The 19,910-nt window shown below is 41.9% G+C and overlaps 1 long non-coding RNA gene across 1 annotated transcript; it reads left to right on the top strand.

The window, feature by feature from the left end:
- Window positions 1-4,707: 4,707 nt before the first annotated feature.
- On the top strand, window positions 4,708-18,127 carry LOC116663196. Its single transcript, XR_004319340.1, has 3 exons — window positions 4,708-4,719; window positions 13,804-13,806; window positions 18,008-18,127. It is a non-coding gene; the product is annotated as an uncharacterized LOC116663196 (long non-coding RNA).
- The last annotated feature ends 1,783 nt before the right edge of the window (window positions 18,128-19,910 follow it).

The following is a 19,910-nucleotide window of genomic DNA, read 5'->3' as shown; positions in this document are numbered from 1 at the left end:
CCAGTTCTCAGTCACTTCAGCTAGGATTGTGAGCATTTTGGTCATCTCAGCACCAGCACACCCTTCCTACCCAACCTGGCCAAGGACTCTTCTCCCTTAGAAAGGGAAAGGATTTTATATCTAGAAATTAAGAATATTAGGCTCAAAAGGGATTAGAATGATATGGGCCTGGGAGTCAAGAGACCAGGAATAAGACTTCAGTTCATTCATGTTTTCACCTAATGTTGACTGAGGACCTGCCATCTCCATGGGCTGAGGGTGCCTGATGAAGACACAGTTCCCAAAGGAGCTCTGCGTCCTTAGGTAAGCAGCCCCCTTGTCTTCTTGTTGCTTCGGTCTCCCTGCTGTGAGATGGGTCAGGTGGTTCCTGGGGTCCCTTCTAGCACTATTGTTTTTTACTTTAAGTACACACACCCAGTCTCCTGAGATCTGCAGTCCGGGGTCAGTGGAGGAACCGGAGGCCAGGGTCCCACTGTGCCTGGAGATGATGGGCGGATGCAGGGAAAGATCCACGCTGGGCCCTCCAGGGAGACCGCCATCATGCCTGGGCTTCATCCACTGTGAGCACCGCGTAAGCTCTGCAAACAGCGGCATGAAGATGGTGGATTTGGACAGCATTAAGCTGTATTAAGTCGAGCTGTTTCTACAAAGAGTATATTTTAGCATAAACCTGACACCAAAGACAAGCTGAGAGGATATAGCACTTGTAAAAAGTGGCTTCATGCCATCCCCAGCACCTGGTGCAGAGAACTATTCCCCAATTCCACCCACGTGTAGGACTCTATAAGGAGAAAATTGCACGGCATCCTTTTCCTCTGTTTATTTTAAGAACACATCTCTTGAGGCCCTAAGCACATGACCCAGACATCTGGGCCAATCAACCTCCTAGCTACTGTGATAGATCCAAGGATGATCATGTGACCCAAAGCAGGCACATTAGAGTCCTTTCTTGGGATTTCTTTTAACTGGTGGGAAAGAATCCTCTCCTGATGTGATGGAGATTTGAACCTAGAGATGTTGGAGAAGCCTGTCTGTGATAGGACAGAATGATGCCAACAGTTAGAGATGAGATGCTGAGAACAAAGTATCTTGGTGTCTGAATCTCTGGTCCCAGGCCTCCCTGAGGCCATATCCAGCTCCACCCCTGTCCTTCTTGGTTACTTAAAACAATAAAATGCCTTCAATAATCATGGCCCCATGCTTGTGTGAAGGATTATGTAAGGTGATGTGGTGGAAAGCTCATGGCACATAATAAGCCTAGTAAATGGAAGATGTTGGTCTTGTTTTGGATTCTCTTGACTTGGAGCCCAATTCTTCATTTAGTTTATTACTTTTCTAATAAATTTCTGGGTCCTTACAGTCCTCAGAGTTTCAGACCCTCTGCTATAAGACACTTGTTTCCAGGCACAGATGACGGTGTAGAGAGCGATGCAGAAAGCCTCACCTTTTTGCTTTTAACCACTGAGAGTTTGAGTTTCCGTCACTAAAACCTCCCATGGGACCTTAGTCAGGGCTGTGGGCAGGGAGTTGGGGTAGACTAGCTGCCTTTACCTCCAACAACAGAGGGGTCCCTCAAAGCCAGTGTAGACTGGAGGGGACACAGGAGAGCTCACACTAGCCTTGGCACTGGCAGTGAATCTCTGAGTGACTTTGAATATGTCCACCACCACTTACTCTGCTTCCAAGAAAAAAAAATAACCACTCTTACTGAGCAGTTTTGAACATGCAGATACTCATAACGATCCAATAAAGTAGGTACCACAGTCACCCTACCTGGCTGATGGGGAATCTGAGGCACAAGGCAAATAAATAAGACATCAAAGGCAGCATGACACAACTAGCAAGTGGCAGAACTGGGATTAGGAGCCAGGTAGCCTGATTCCAGAGTCCATTCTATTAACCACCTCACCATATCATCTTCCTTTTGAATTGCGAATCAGGGTGTTCTCCTGCAATCAGACCGTTGCAGATTTGGCAGGAGGAGGGCACACCAGATAGTGTGATTCTGAGGTTGAAATTGCCAATTTGTATTAAGGTAAAACTAGAGTAAATTTATTTAATCTCCGTTAAAGGCAGCATGCATGACTTCTTTTATTAGTTCAGAAAAAGGAAAAAAGGCCCATTTTCTGCCGTTCGCGTGAGCAGACTGGATGAGCATTATCTCAGCAGTATCTTTACAGTTTGCAAAGCTACCTGCAATGTCTCTGAATTTAAAGGATCCTCTGGCAAGGTAAAGAGTGTTGTCTCCCATTTCACTGATGAGAAAACTGGGGCCAAAGAGGGGAAAATACTTGTAAATGTGCATGCATACGCGTGCGTGTGTGTGTTTCTGTGTGCATTTGCAAGAAGGGCCATGAATGTTCCTGCAGGCCTGGATGCCAGCTATGAGAAGAGCTCACAGTTGTGACGCTTGGAGGCAAGCGTTCCAGCTCACTGCAAATGTATGGAGTCACTCAGACTTAGCTAAGTACACAGCAGCCAGGAGCCTGCGCCGCCGCAGCAGCTGAAATCAGTGGGCAGCACAAAAAAGTAGGTGTGGCTTCCTCCCCTCTCCTCCCTTCCCTCTTCTCCCCCCCACTCCCACAGGGTGGAACTGCCTGGAACAGGCCCGGCCTGGCCCATGAGCCTGCACGCGCAGTATCCAGGAACAACTGCAGGGCAGCTCTGGGGCACGTGTGGAAACATGCACCCTGACACACACACATGTATGTACATGCATGTGTGTACATGCATGGCTTTCTAGAAGGAATACTTAGGAAAGGTGTGGGGCTCTGGGTTCTGGTCTGGCTTAGCCTCTGACTCCCTGGTGACCTCTCCATCTGTATAATGGGCATGAGGATGCCTACCTCCCAGGGCTATTACAAGTATCCAAGAAAATATGCTAGGATCTGAGAACTCTGGATCTGAAGGAGCCCTGGGAGGCAGTTAGCCTAATGGTCAAATTTCACAGAGCTGCTGATGCCCAGAGAGGGACACAGAGCAAGTTAGGCACAGAATGGCTAGAACACAGGCCTCCTGACTCTCAGGACCTGCACACAAGGGGTGGCCCTGAAAAGTACAAAGTGCTATTTAAAGTGAGTTCTTGCTTTTGCATTTTGAACATCCACGTGATGTGATTTTGAGACCAAAGTACTTTGTAAACGCCACTTGGGAACACAAATTCACATGTACTCTGCCAGGGGCAAGGGGAGGAGGATGTCCTCCTTCTTTGTGATATATTAGCTCAGATAGGCATACGAAAGACTTTATAAGTCTCAGTTTGCTTAACATATTTGATTTGCTTTCTGCCTACAAGTTCATACTAAGCTTTTGCATATCTGCTGGACTCTTTATTGACACTGTATCAGTCCAGCTTTCCCTAAAAGATAAACTCCCAAATAGGTGGAGAGGCAGGGCAGCTGGGTTTTAGGGCCACTGGGAGTGTTTGCCCAAGTCCCTGACCCTCCACTTGCCCATCTGTAAACTGACAGACTTGCACTTATCTTGGCCCCTGCCCGCCCCAAACTCTACTTCCTCCCCTAAACTGTCACTTTGCCCTCTGTCTGCAGCTCTCTGTCAGCTTGGGCGCTCCTCCAGGGCGGGAACTGAAACCCGAGTGCCCCTCACAGGACCCAGCCCACAGTCGCTGCTCTGGAAATGGGATGGCTCCCAGGTGAACTTGGAGTTCAGACATGCAGGTCACAGGAGTAGGAAGGGAGAACCTAACGACAGTAGGTTGAAAGCAGTGGGGAAGCCAGCATTCCTTCTTTCCCTCTGCTCCTGCTACCCAGCCTGTGTAACATTCCAGACGATGTGATAGGACTTCCAGGGCAATCTAGATTCTCCTACTAATAATCACATCCGTTTATTCAGCACATACCATGTGCCAAGTGTTACATATGTGTTAACTCTAATCCTAGTTGGGTCTACTCCCATTTTCAAAATTGGGACCTGAGGCCCCAAAACCTTCATTTATTTACTTCAAGGAGAGGAGGTAGGATCTGACCTCAAGTGTGTCTGATTCCCAGGGCCACACTCATTCTGTCATAGTTGTAACTGCTGGTCTCAGAATGGGATAGGGAATGACCGAGGCTGCCTCAGATGGTGATAATTCACCTCGCTGGTCCATAACCCATGGAAGCATGGAATCCAAGAAGATTTTCACACCTGATGAGCAGCAGAATCACCTGGGGATACTTAACTAAAGCGCAGATTCCTGGGTCCTGCTCCTGGAAGACCAGGGTGCTAGGTTTGGGTCAGGGGCGGGACTGTACATTTTAACAAGCACTCCAGATGATTCTGAGGCAGAAGTTTAGAAATCACTGAGAGATCTGGGTCTAAGATTCTTCTAAGTTAGAACACTAAGGAGCCAGGAGAGCCAGCGTTGAGGGGAAGGAGGGGGAAAGTTACTGTGAGTTAAAACCCCCTGATTCATTTGACATGGTCACACACAAGAAGATATGTTTATATCTTACCTTGATCCAAATAAGATTTAAAGCAGTATAGGAAAAAATAAACTCAGGATCCCAAAATTAAAAGTTAATCAGTACTTACAGATCTATACTGAACAGATATGCACATGTGTGTATTAAAAGACATTTATAAGAATGTTCATAGCAGCACTATTTATAATAGGCACACATTGGTAGCAACCCAAGTGCCTTTCAGTAGGAGAATGGGTAAATTGTAATATTTTGTAAAATGGACTACTATGCCTTAGTGAAAATAAAATAAAGCATTGTTACAGTCAAAACCATGATGAATCTTAAAGACATAATGTAGAGTGAAAGAAGCTAGACACAAAAGAATACATATTGTATAATTCCATGTATAAGAGTTTCAAATGGAAAAACAAATCAGAATGATACCTCTGAGGGGTATTTGTGTCTGTATGTTTGTGTGTGTATGTGTTTGGATTTTTTTTATTGAAGTATAGTTGATTTACAATATTATATTAGTTTCATATATACAACATAGTGATTCAAAATTTTTATAGACTATACTCCACTTAAAGTTATTATGAGATATTGGCTATATTCCCTATGCTGTACAATATTTCCTTGTAGCTTATTTATTTTATATGTAGTAGTTTGTATCTCTTATCCCCTACCCCTACCTTGGCTGTCTTCTTTCCTCTTCCCAGTGGTAACCACTAGTTTGTTCTCTATATCTGTGTCTATTTCTGTTTTATGCTCATCATTTGTTTTATTTTTCAAATTCCACATATTAGTGATAACATACAGTATTTTTCTTTCTGTGTCTGATTTATTTCACTAAGCATAATACTCTCCAGGTCTATTCATGTTGTTGCAAATGGCAAAAATTTGTTATTTTTTATGGCTGAGTAGTATTCCACTATATATATATTTACATGATATATACATTTACACCAAATATGATTAATTTTGTTTGCATCAAACCTAAAAGCAAGTCTCTGTGAGCTGATCATGAAAGAGCCAGGTAAATCAGGAATTTTAGAACAGCTCTTTAAGACAGGATAAAGCCAAATGAAAGAAAATGCCTCAATTCTAGATATATAAATACAAAAGAGAAAATATCAAGAAACAAAAAAGTCACAGATATAGATATGTCTCTTTCTCTATATATCACATATTCTTTATCCATTCATCTGTTGATGGGCACTTATTTGCTTCCATATCTTGACTATGATAAATGATGCTGCCATGAACATTGGGGTGCATGTACCTTTTCAAATTAGTGTTTTCATTTTGGGGGATATATACCCAGGAGTAGAGTTGCTGGATCCTTGTAGTTCTATTTTTAGTGTTTTGAGGAGGTCTGAGGGGTTTTGACTGGGAGGGGCAAGAAGTCTTCTTTGGTCTAGGTAATGTTCTCTATTTTGATTCACAGGGCATAGACATAGGTATATGTTTGTGAAAATTCATCAAGCTGTACATACTTAATATATATGTGCTTTACGGAGTATGTATTACGCATCAGTTTTTTTTAATGTTAAGGAAAAAATTGTAAGTAGTGGAAATCTCAGAGAACTCCAAAGTACTATCATCAAGCAAATCATATACACTGACCCAAGTGCAAAGCAACTAGAATTCAGTTTTTGAAAGATAGCTCCCCCTTGCAAATCCATATACCTGGAAACAAAAACACACTTGTAAATAACTCTTATTAAAGAGAAACCCAAATGGAATTTACACTGATGGGAGTACCATTTCTTAGTTCCTGGTACGTAGCAGATACTTAATAAATATCTGTTGAATGGTTAGATGTCAGATCTGTGAGATGTTGCCAAAGCAGTACTCAGAGGGAAATTTATAGCTTTAACTATTAAAAGAGAAATAGCTTCACTATTAAAAGAGAAAATTTAAAAAATAAGGAGTGGGATCACTAAATTTTCAAGCCAAGAGTCTAGAAAAGCAATGAAATAAATCCAGAGAAGTGTAAGGAAGAAACTGATATAGTTAAAATGAGAAATTACTGAAATAGAAATAGCAAAATCAAGGGAAAAAACCCAGTGCAGATGATCAACAAAAGGCCAGTTCTTTGAACAGCTGATAAAATAGCCTGGTCTTAGGAATAATTAAGGAGAAAAACAAGATACAAACAGCATCAAGAACAAAATAAAAGCAGGGGTTAAAAGAGGAATCTGACTGTAGACATGGAGATTTAAAGATGTATAAGAATAGTAAGTAGTGAGGTAACCATGGTAAATGGAAAGTAAGGACAGGCATGGACAATGAAGGGCAGACAGCTTCTTGGAGTTTCCTGTTTCACTAGGATTAGGCAGGACAGGGGGGTAGGAGGTTGAGTGAAACAGGTGAAGGGGATTAAGAGGAAATTTTCCAGTTATAAAATAGGTCATGAGGATGTAACGTGCAATATAGGGAATGTAGTCAATAATATTGTAATTACTTTGTGGGGTGCCAGATTATCACTAGAATTATCGTTGCAATCAATTTGTAGTGTATATAAACGTTCAACTACTATGTTGTATATCTGAAACTAATATTATGTGTATGTCAATGATACCTCAATTATAAAAAACAACATACAAGCTTTGGTTTGCGTTAGATGAAGTTCCCTTTATCCTCTCCACTCCAAAACAAAAACAAAATAGTGGCAGGATCAGGCAGAAAAACAAGGCAAGCAAGGCATTGTGTCCTTGAAGGGCAGAAGCACAGATCCCACCCTGGTCATGCAGGACCCTGGAGACAGCTCGCCAGTCTGGACCACCCATCCCTGCCCCAACTTCCCTTCCTTACTCATGTCTCCTCTTTGACCTCAGGAGGGCTGGCACTGTGTGAGATCCCTGGGCCCTCCTAGTTCTGGCTATTTCACCTCTAGGATGCTTTGATTGTGCAGGGTCCCTCTCTCCAAGGGCCCCAAGGCATTTCCTTCTGGGGTGGTCGGGCTCAGCACACCTCCAGCCAGGCTCGCTCACTGGGAGGTCGGGAGCCGCCCCACCCAGGGCCTGCTCCTTCCTCCTGAAAGCTGTTTGGGCCAGGGACCTGGGCCAGAGAAATCCAGGGCAGTGAGGACGCTGGTTCCTGGGAGAGAGATCACAGTCACCTCATCTCTTACAGTGTCACTCTGCTACAGAACCCAGTTTACAGTCCCTACTCTACACCCTTCTCTACCCATGCCTGCCCTGACTCTTCCTGACTGAGTCTTACCGATGATATGTTGGTAAATGTTTAACAAAGGCTCTCCTAAAATAGATGTATCCATATATATTTGTATATAAGTTTACTATATATTTCCCTGATATAAAGAATGTGTGGCATAGAATTTACAAATAATGATACAAAATACTCTTTACTATAAATTCCATACACCTTTAACTTCAGTGCTGCTATTCCTTATGAAATCCACTATTGGTTTTTATAATTCTATCTCCAACAATAGTGTTACAAAATCAAACTACGAACAAATGCTTGGTTACCATAGGATTCAGCCAAGAAGTCACTCATGTCACAGAGTGAAATTCTTTGATGAATGTTGGCTGATATTTTCATTTACATTAATGAGTAAGACAAAAATGAAAAAATGAAGACATATAATGGAAATTCATTCATTCATCAATGACAAAGATAATTTTTTTGCTGAATCAGATAATAGTTTTCAAGTACCAGAAGAATTTTCTCATATTTTGGTGCTATTGATAATGTTTAAAAAACCATAGACATGACAGACTTTTAAATTTAATCTGCATTATTAACATTTTCTCTATCACTTTGTAAAAAGTCCAGAGCCTGAACTCTAGACAGTCGACAAAGCATTAAACCAAGTCCTGATTTGTAGCATTTGCCCATTTCCATGGTGTAAACACTCCCACCACTGCCAGGTTCAAGCTACTGATGTGATGTCACTGTCACCATGGAGCTGGGGAGAGAGGCATGGGAGCACCCTGTTTACAGCATTCCCTCCGTACAGATACAATAGATGCAAACAACCTCAAAGGCACCGATCATAGTAAATTAAAGTAAAATAATTAGGAAGTGAGGAGTTTTGAGTATTACTCTTGTTTCAAATATTATTTATCAAATTGTGTATTTATATAATTTATTTCTAATAATAGCTATGTCTAAGCACTGACATGCAAGATTCCTGAAAATTCAGCAGTCAGCTCTCACGAGCTGGCACACACTAACACCTACATGTCATGTGTCTTCACTCTGCTTCAAGGTCCAAATGCCACTTCCCCCTTGATGTCTTCCCTGATTAATTCAGGTAGAGGCCAAATCTCTCTCCTATGTGCTCCATAAGGTTGGGCACCAGGTCTGATCTGCCTCTGTCCTCAGTGCCTCAACTCCCTTTGGCACTGAGTAAGCATGTGCCAAAGACATGTGTTGGACCAGCCCTCTCCACCCCAGCCCCAGATGTCTTCTATAACCTGACCCTCCTGGTGCATGGTCACCAGCTCCTCCACTCTGCCCCTTCAGGTACCTCTGCAGGCCACATGGAAACTGTAGGGACAGGTTCTCAATAGCAGGGCAGCCACTTGGCCTCAGTTTCCCTCTCTGTAAAGTGCTAAGGAAGGAGAGAGTAGAAAGAAGGGAAGCACAGTGATATTCCTTCTAGTCTCTTTTTCTTAGCATATACTTATGGGTTGCATTACATCTATACATGCTATTTGGTGTATTGTGGTTTCTCATAGAATATTGTAAGCAATTTTCTGTATTCCTGTATTGTTTTCAAATTTTCCACTATTAGTGAATACAGAATGTCATATTTTATTTAATTAAAATTCACTTTACCTTTGTTTTGAGACATGTATTTAGTTTTTTGTTTTCTAGAACCAGTTTTACCTCATCATCACCAGCACTGAGTGTTTTCATTTCAGAAAATAACATGCTAATTTCAACATCATGGACTGTCTTATTGTTTAATGTGCTTTAAAAAAATTTCCAAGTGCTACTGGACATTTTTCTGTCAACTTTTCTCCTAGTTGTCCCTGCACTTTTAAATAGAGAGCACAGATCACAAAGCAACTTGATTCTTAGTGTCTTGAGTCATTACCAACACCAGGAGCTCTGGAATGTGTAGACTTTCAATCCAGACTATGGTTCTGAGTGAATACAGCTGCCATTTATACTCTTTTGGACATTTCTCCTGTCAGGCTGTTAAATATTGCTTTTTGCTAGCGTCAGTAGGCCAGCTCTTTAGTCTTTGTTTGCTTCTGCTCTGAGAAACCAGACACAATAATGAAGCCTGTTAGAACTGCCTCGAAGAGAACACACAGGGCGTTGGAGCTGGCTTGCTTCATTGTGAAGAGGGTGCATGTCATGTGGTACAGCTGCCCAGAGGCCCTACAAGTTTATACCCTAACTCATGGCTGGCGTCTGGATGTCTGAGGATGTTGGATCAATGATCCCAAGAAAGCAGAGTGACTGCATTTGGTTTTGTAAAAATCATGCTGGTAGGACAAGTGGATAACACTACCTTCACATGTGCATTGAGCTGACACTCTGTGAAGCCCTCCAGACACGTCACAGTACCCTTATGTGGGAAGAGGGCACCACGTTGTGAGCGGGGATGCTCAGATCTGACAAGATTATACAAGATCCCTCAGCTGGTGTGTGGTGGGGCCAGCCGTAGACCTGTGGCTCTGGACCATTGCTCCCCAGCTACACGTAAGGTGTGCATGACTTGAGCGCCAGTGTGTCTGTTCCTTCACATGTTCGCTCATGTTCAGAAAGCAGGATGTGGGGAAATTGCTCTTAAGTACAATAAAGGAGAACCAAGCGGTAAGCTCACAAGGTCTTTTGTTTGGAATGGTACCTGTTTGTCTAACTGACTCTCCCCAAATCACTAATAATGTCTTTGCAGCCAGGAGATGGGCCACCCTGAATCTGAGACACAGGCGTCTCTTTTTGGAGTTCATAATGTCATTATTCAATCTATCCTGGTGCCTTGTGTTGGATAAATTCAAAAAGAGAGAGGTGACTAGGAGGAAGGAACCGTGAATGCCATCCTGTGGATTCCCATGAGGACCCTGGGATTTCTGAAGGCGGGGTGGTCTGTGAGATTCTGTGGCACATGAAGGATTCTCTATAGGTGACCCTCCATTGAAAAGGCACTAGTACCAGTGTAGTGAGCACACAGCATAGAACAGCAACATAGGTTGCATGAGCTGTGGACAGACCAGAGGCACCTCACAAACAGAGCAAGGCTGGAATCTTGACTGCCACCTCTATGACCCTCCGCAAGTCACTCAACCTCTCTGCTTTGCCTGCATCCAGGAGACCTGGAAGTGCCTGGGAGATTGCCCACCCTACCCCCTTCTCTGGTAACTCTGGGTATAGAGGTGTAAATACTCCAGCTCCCTTGCCCCTGACTGCTCTGGGGTGTAACTTTCAACAGAGTTCTCTTGGGAGATGAGGGTATCTTCTGAGTGATTTGCTTGATCACATACCTTTGCTGGGACCCATTTCCTCTCTGATTCTACTTCCCTATTTCCTTACGAGTTTGCTTGGGAGCTCCTCCTTGTAAATCAGTTGCACATGAGCCCTCCTCGCAAGGTTGCTTCTGGGAAACCTGATTTAAGAGGCAGCCGTGGAGATGCTGCTGCCGCGGCTGTAAGATAGAACGTATACAGGCTCACAGAGACTCCTAGAGGGCTTCTCTGCCGCTTACTTAAAAAAGGAATCAGCTGGGAGGTTGGAGGGAGGAGGAATTGGATGAAGGCAAGTCAAAAGGTACAAACTTTCAGTTATAAGGTGAATAAGTACTAGGGATATTATGTGCAATACACTGCTGTATGTTATATATTAAAGTCGTTAAGAGAGTAAATCCTAAGAGTTCTCATCTCAAGGAAAAAATACTTTAAAGTTTACTTTCATTTTGTATCGACATAAGATGTTGAATGTCCACTAAATTTATTGTAATAATCATTTCATGATGTAAGTCAAATCATTATGCTGCACACCATAAACTTATATAGTGCTGTACGTCAATTATATCTCAAAAAAACTAGAAGAAAAAATACCAAAAAAAAGGAAACTGGTAAAAATTCAACCTTTCAACAAAGTATTAAGCAAACTTTTTTTAAGCTCTTGAAAAAATTTTTTTCAAGATATTTTGTAGCATTTTTAAAAAGTTTTCATACACATGGTTTCATTTGAGCCTTGTTACATCGCTGATATAGAAAGAAATTATTATCTCCTTTTTCCAGTGAGGAAATTGAGGCCCAGATTGATAAAATGATTTGCCTAAAGTTACTCAGGTGTATATGACAGAACCAGGTCTAGGTACCCAAGTTTTCTATGACCAAGTTCAGTACCAGTGTATGGCACAGGGCTTTGTTTTGATAGTGTAATTGATGATGATGAAGTGTTTCCAGTGATTTTTAATAGTGTTTGTTAACATACTTATAAATCCTTTTGTAATGTTCTCAGAGCTGGCCCACTCCATTATTCTTAAGAAGAGAAAAACCTTTCACATAAATTTTCCCATTGTAAACATAATACCTTCTCATCACAGAAAATCTGGGATATATAGAAAAAAAGAGCAATAGGAAAAAAATTTTTCATAATCCCAACAGTTTCTTCTAGTTTCCTAGCATTTTCTTCTAGTCCTTTCTTTTTAACATGCATAGTTGTTTCTTTGTATCTTAGATACTTAGAATAATTATTCTTAGTTAATACCTATAATTTGACAATGCACAGTCATCTTTATTGATCTGTAAGTGCTACTTTCTCTTTTTCTAATCCCCCTGCTTTTCTTTCACAAGATAAACTTGGTATATCTTGTTGTGCTGGAAAGTAAGGCAGTGCTCAAAGGAAAGAATGAAGGGGGCAAATCACAAGGACATGGGAATCAGCTTGAAGAGGCTCCCAGCAGCCAAATCTGGGATAACTTGAGCATCAAAATAATTAAGAAAATAAAGAATAATAAACCATTGAAAAATAGCAAACTATGAATCTATACTGATAATAAATAGACCAATAATAAATGAGTGAATACCTAGGGAAGAGGAAGGGATTCTTGCTTACAGTAAAAATGCCAACCAATAAACCTGAAGGGAGTGCTGTGGTTGGAAGACTATTGTTTTGCTACCATCATGGTAAAGTTTGGTTGGAATAAGTATCATCCTGCTGAAAAGAGCTTTTCAAGCTGAAATGAAAGGATGCTACGTAGGAACAAGAAAGCAAATGAAAGTGTAAGACACACTGGGAGTGCCCAGGAGACCTCTCTGTAGTTATCATTTCATTCTAGATCATCTAACTTGTTTTAAGTGAAAACTGATTCTTTTAAATTCTTCCTTTTGTTTCTTTGTTTGTTTGTTTGGTTGTTTCTGATGTCTCTAGATGCAAGAGAAGGGAAACAGTGTTGGGTGTCTCCAGTTGTTGTAGGGTAAGGTGGTCAAATCTCCTTTCTGCTCATTCCTGCTAATTCAAATACCAACCCCCCGCCCCGAGCCCCCCCACCCCCAACACACAATGTAAACAGCCTTGTTTCTTGGAGCCTGTATTCTGTTGTCCTATTTTTAGCAATAGGTAAAAAGAAAGAAGACATTTCATTTTGGATGGTGGTAAACATTAATAATATTTCTAATAAGAAACCTCTCAAGTTGTTTTCCAGTTTCATACAATTTGGAAAGAATAAAGTCCAAGTCAGGGAGACAAATATTTGAGAGTTATGTGTGGGTTTAAAGAATGTTTACCCAGTCCAGGGAAGCATCATTTGCCACTGAAAGTTTCCCCGTGTCCTGTCCCCATCGCCATGTCCCCCTGTAGAAGGTCAAGTGGCCTTATGCACAGGCTCATTCCTTGCATTCCTGATCCAGGAGCATGGGGAGGGGGGGGGGGGGAGTCACTGCTGTCAGGAGCAGCCAGTGGGGACTAGGACCAGAAGCCCATAGTTGCAGAGGAAATTCAAATACCCTGTACCCTTCCTTCAATGGCCAAAAAGCAGAGGATTGCAGTTTGCATCCATTTTGGACAGAATGTTAGAAAAAGAAACAGGTAAACCAAGGTCTAGACATCATTAAGACCAGTGACCTCAAATGGCATTTACATAGTATATTACGGTTTATCATCTATGTCTCATCAGCCTGCTAAAGAGCAAAGAGGTATCTCTTGAAGGCTGAGTTCTAGCTCCAGCCCAGCTACTGACTTGCTGGGTAATCTTGGGCAGGTAACGTGCCTTTCCTGGGTCCCAATTTCCTCACCTGTAAAATAAGCGATGGAATAGGTAATGCCTAAGCAGGTCCCTGGTTATTCCTTTGTAACCCACATGACAACTCTGAGATAGGTGGGGAAAAGAGCATTATTCCCATTTCAAAGATTAATAAAAACTGAGTCTTATCAAGTAGATGAGCCCTGGCCAAAGTTGCAGTGTAAGTGGGTTTGAATTCCCTAACCCCTGTGTTCTTTCACAGAAGACCCCATTGCACAGTTGCATTGGAATTTTGTACTCCAAAAGGCATTGCACGTAAAGGAATAATGTGGACGAAGGCCCGGATTCCTGTCTTTGTAGCCCAGGCATATCTGCTTCCCCCTAATGCTCATTACTTTCTCTTTATGGGTTTAAAAAATTGGCTTATTAATGTTACGTAACTTGGTTTTCCATCAACACTGAAAGAAGAGCCCACAGACAGTCAGAAATAACCCTGGAATGTCAAAAATGCAGCCATTTCTCTTAGGCATGTCAGCAAAAGATGTGCTGGCTGATTCCAAGTGGTGAAGTGCTGAGCTGAGAAGTGCCCTTAATGGCCCCGTGAGCTGCAGGAGCAGTAGTCACAAGATGGGAACTCTCTGTGCAGCCACAGACCAGTCTCTGCTGTGAGCTTCACCCACATCATGTCATTCGTCCTCACTGCAGTCCTAGAGTTGGGAAACATCATCATCCCCACTTTGCAGAGGGAAAAACCAAGACCCTCTGTGTTTGGGGAACTTGTCCGGAGAGTCTCTGTATATGTGTTGGAACTTGGATGGAATCTGAACCAGGTCTGTCTGTCTGTCTGCAAGGAGAAGGTCTGTTTTCATTACCCCATGGTCACTTGCTACTTTCCAGGTTATTTGGGGGAAAATTTGCAAATCTGTGTCGCATACACAAAAGATTAAATGGTCATTTAATTTAATTTAATGACCATTTAATGGGAGGAAACCGGTGGCTGGTGGGCTTGGAAAAGAGAGAGACTTCCTTTTCAACATATATCCTTTACCCATTCAAAATGTTGACCCATGTGCATGTATTACCAATTTAAATGAATTAATTAAATTTAACAAAAGGTGACCTCTTATATTAGTTTCCTATGGCTGCTGTAACAAATTACCACAGCCTTGGTGGCCTGAAACAAGAGACATTTCATCTCTCACAATTCTGGAAGCCAGAAGTCTGTAATCAATGTGTTGCAGGGCTGCACTCCTTTCTGAGGCTCTCAGGAGAATTCATTCCTTGCCTTTTCTGGTGGCCTCAGGCATTCCTTAGCTTGTGGCCACATCATTCCAATCTCTGTGGTCACATTGTGTCTTCCTCTTCTTCTGTGTGTTTATCTGATAAAGGTACGTGTGATTGCATGTGGGGCCATCTGAATAAGCCAGGATAAGTTCTTCCTCTCAAGATCCTTAATTTATTTACATCTTTTGCCACGTAAGGTAGTACTCAGTCTTTTGCTATACAAGGCAATATTCACAGGTAGCAGGGATTAGGATGTGGACACATCTTTTGGGGGCCAGCTTTCAAATGACTGAACCTTGGAATTATCAGATGAATCTCCACCCCTTCTATCAGATGTTATTTTCTCCTGGTGTCTCCCTCTGGATAGGATGCTGGTATCTAAACCATCTAAGCAGTTGTTGATTTGAAGCTCATATAGGGTGTTTCTGTGGCCTTCTTGGAGAGTTATATGCCCAAGCTTGGGAGTCAGCTTGGGTGGGTTCTAATCTCAACTCCCCCATTTGCCACCTGGGCAGAGGGTGGGGGGCACTTTGGGAAAACCAACAGGCTGATTTTGCCAGATTAATATTTCTAAAGAACAATTCTGATGACATGACATCTCTTCCTTCAGGCCTTCTATGGCTCCCCAGTACCCACCAAATTAGCTGCACACCCCTTACCTTAGCATTCAAGGCCTCCTAATGACTCCCCTGTTCAGGCCCTGTGTCCCAGGCACGTCCATCTCATGAGAATATGGATTTGTCTTGCTCTTTCTTACTTCCCTGCCTCTACTAATGCTCTTTTCCTGCAGAGAATTCCTTTCTTCCTCATCTCTGCACATTGAAATCCTTCTCAGCCTTCAAGGCCCAATCAAATGCCACCTCCTCCATGACGTCTTTCCTTGTCCTTTTATCTGGACAGAACCTCTCCTTCTATTACTCCTTTGGCCCACAGCATCTCTTGCATCTCTTGCACTGTATATACACCAGCAGCTTGGCTTTGTGTCATAAGCCTCTCCGCTGACCTCATCTCCTCTAGTGAACAGTGGCTTCTTGTGGGCGGGAAATGTACATCTTATGCACTGTCAGAGTCAGGAACAAGACTGACCATAGGGTAAGTGTGCAATGATGTTGGTTAAGTTGAATTTATGTAAAAATAATAGAAACTCTACTAGAAGAACCCTAAGTAGTTGTGTGTTCAAAATTTTTCATTTTACAGATAAGAAAATTGAAACCCTGACTGGAAAGTTGCATCTTCCAGCCCAGTCTTTCAGGAAATCTTGAGGGATTAGAATAAAAAATGGAAACATTCCATTTAGGGCCCTACTGGCTTTTAGCTTGGGAAATTTTATTTATTTCTAATGATGGCAAATAGCAAAGGGCATGTGCTTCACGGTGAAGTTTATCTGTTTTAAAGAAACAAATACAAACAATTTGGTTCCTTTCTCACTATTCTCTGGCCACCACCAACAGATTCCAACCCTAGTCTCGCACATGGCCTGGTTAGAATACTCTTTGAACTGCACTCTAAATTTTTTTAAACCTTTTTTCACTCAGATTTGAGCCTGAACTACCCTTCAGATTCAAAGGCTTCGAGCTGTTTTTGAGAGTCCCCCTTTCCCAGGGAAAACACAGACAGGCAAATGAAATCTACCTCACACAGCAAACCCTCCCAGCTGTGAAAAGCTCAGGGAGGTAGGCCAATCTTCACCATCATCTTTGTCATCTGGCAAAGCGTTAAAAGGGTGAAGCAGCGAGGCAGAGCAGAACACCTGTGGCCATTATGAAAACCATAGCCACCTCCCCGCCCTCCGTGCTTTTTATTCTGAGTGCGCAGCATCTGTCAGCCACCGAGGAAAACCCTGCAATGGAGGGCCCAGAACTGGGGCTCAGATGAGCTGACTGAAGAATCAGAAGGGATTTTGTAATAAGCCCATTAATTCTGTTCAATTGAAGTATCTTCCAATTCCACACAGCCAAGGACAGCTGTACTTTGGTTTGACATTTTATCTGGCATTTTATGCCTGTCCGACAGCAGGGGTGCAGGTCTGCACCAAAAAGAAGGGCCAGAGATCTGGACTCTACAGACCAAGGCAGGGATTCTGGTGCTGTCGCTCACCGGCTGAAAGGGGTCTTGGCCAAATCACTTAAGCCCCCTGAGTCTCAACTACCTCATCTGCAAAAGGTTCTTGCCAGGAGCACATTAGAATGTGTATTTTATCAGGAGCTTAACCTATTAGGTAATGTGCAATTGTTCATATTAACACCAACTTGGGAGAAAGGGAAAAGCAAAACTCAGTGGTTGAAGGAAGGTCGTTTACATAAAGGAGAATTCACCTGTCCCTCCTAACTTTGGTTTCTTGACTTAAATCTGAGCGAGGGTAGGGATGTCTTAGTACCTAGGGTTGGAGGGGCTTCCAAGGGGACCCAAGTGGACTTAGCTATGGGGAAGGGATGCTGCTGGGGGCCCAGATGCCACCTTACTCACACTTGGGGTCCTCATCTAAGACAGCCCTGTTTTCCCTGCATTCTGTGAGGAACATCTTAATTACTCCTGGGCCCCAAACAATTGAAACCACCAATGTCTCTTAGAAGGCAGAATCTCATCTTAAATTGTTTTCTTTGTTTATACATTCGCCGAATATAAAAATAAATGCTGATGTTCTTGCTATAATGTTAAATCAATAAAGTAAGAGACAGCATTGCGAAGTGGGATCTCAACTATGTAAAAACCATGTATGCATAGATTAAAATGTTAATCATGGTTGTATTTGAGAGCATAGATAATGGACTTTTTCTGCTTTTCTATATTTTCTAAAAATTTAAAAGGGCTTATCAATTATTCTTATAATAAAGAAGATTCTATTCAGATATATTTTAATGCCCCAAAGGAAAAATCCATTTACGTATTTTCATGAAAATTATATATACAACTTTAATAAAAATTAATGATAATATAATACTGAAATTTTTGAAAATAAGATATTTTGTGAATATTAATAGATATACTAAGTCTGAGTCACTCAGTAAGAACAATACAGATGAAAGAATGTTACAACAAATTTCTTTCACAACAAAAATATCTACATGATCAAAAATGCCTTCAGTTTCTGAAAATCATACACTTACAACAAGGAACATTTAATTCATTTAAAAGCACAGCACAGGGGGAGGAGATAGCTCAGTAGTGGAGTGCCTGCCTAGCATGCACAAGGTCCTGGGTTCAATCCCCAGTACCTCCACTTAAAAAAAAAAGTAAATTAATAAATCTAGTTACCTCTTCCCCTAAAATATAAACAAACAAACAAACAGACAAATAAATAAATAAAAGCACAGCACAAATGTAAAAGAATTGGGGCAGCCTCTTGGGGTTTGTTGTAATAGAATTTAACCTATATTTAGGTTCAAAAAACATTGTGAGCTTGTTCAAAGTCGTAAATTGGAATTAATGAAGGACTGTATTAGTATTAAACATATGTAATAGAAATGTATGTATAACAGCACTGTGCAAAGTTAAGTTCCATGCAACTGTTATTTGGCAAGAAGTCTTAGATGTCACCTGAGGAAGAGGTTCAGTGGTTGGAGACGCTAGGTAAACTCCGTGGTAAAGTATTTAATAGACCTCATTCTTACACGACTTGGAGCCTCAAATATACTGATTTTCATTGTGAATCTGCAAGAAGGGTGTGCAGTGTATAGCATTTGCTCAAAGCATTTGACTGGAAAATCTTTTTTCCCCCTCACAAAGGACACTTCACATTGAAATATGCAATGTCACAGGCATGTAGACTTTATCTTTTCAACTTTTATCTTTGAGCCCACGAAGCAGAGTTCATCTTTCTCTATTGTCACAAAAGGGGTGTCTTATGAATTTGGAGCACAGCACAGATCACAATAAACCATTTAATGAATCATGTCACATAGAACCAAAGCCCAGTTCCCACCATCAGGTCGAGTGTCCATCATTCCCTTGCAGAAGCTGGGCTCTGATGAGACACCAGGGGACCAGAAGGGACTTGTGAGCTTCATCACATGTTCCATGCTTTCCCCTCCTTTACAAATTGGCTTAGGAATGACAAGCGATTCTGAGACTCACCCCGCCCATCCCCCAACACACATATGCACGCCCTTTGCTGGCATGCGAAGCGTGCTTAGAAAGGGGAAGAAAAACCCAAACCACAAAACCCCACATTCCATTTGAGGGCTGTATGTGTACACACCCTGGACCTTTGACCCTCTTTCCCTGTTGAACAGGGGTTTTCGAGGCTTTGAGTCAGGAGTCCTGGACTGCTAAGATGCTACCCTACCAGGTTCCAGCCTTATGCTTTCAGGGTTTCTCTTCTTGGGGGCTGTTTCTTCATCTGTAAAATGGAATAATGAGCCCTGGTCCTGGCTAACTTCCCAGGATTGTAGTAAGGATGAAACAGAATTTAAATGGTATGAAAAGCTGGAAACATGAGGCTTTGTTATACCATTACAAGCAGACCCAATACACTTTCCTTTTTTGAAGTGGTCAAGAGAGTGAGAAAAAACAGGGGACAGGCTGGAAAACCTAATGAAAGTTTCCAAAGATTCCCAAACTTCTCTCAGCCTCCCCTAGTCTCTTCACCACTTATCCAGCCAATCTTTGTCTTCTTACCAAACACAGGCTTCCATTCACTCTAGAGACAATGAAAACAGGAGAAGACAGGACAAGCGAAGAAAAGTGTGTCTAGAATACCATCCATAGCATCTTTATTCCAATTCTGATAAAATGTTTATACCACCGAGAAATGCGTTCAGATGAGCACTTTCTTTAAAAATCATATTCCAAAAAGGAAGAAAGGAATTTGGTTTAAAGTATCTGAAGCAGCCATAAAAGAAGAAACAAGAAAAGATTCCAATAACAATTCACCACACCTCTGAATCTGGGAAAAGTTGCCATTAATTATAAGGCAGAACTGGATTAAGTAAGTCTATCAAAATGACAGAAGAACAGGAAGACTGGGCATTGCATACTGTAGATTCCAAGTGGTTGTTTCAAGTTTTTAATTACAAAAAGGAGAAACAAAGAAGTACTAAAAGAATAAA

Source organism: Camelus ferus, chromosome 4, assembly GCF_009834535.1.
Source record: "Camelus ferus isolate YT-003-E chromosome 4, BCGSAC_Cfer_1.0, whole genome shotgun sequence".
Classification (NCBI taxonomy): Eukaryota; Metazoa; Chordata; class Mammalia; order Artiodactyla; family Camelidae; genus Camelus; species Camelus ferus.
This window is presented reverse-complemented; position numbering and strand designations above follow the sequence as displayed.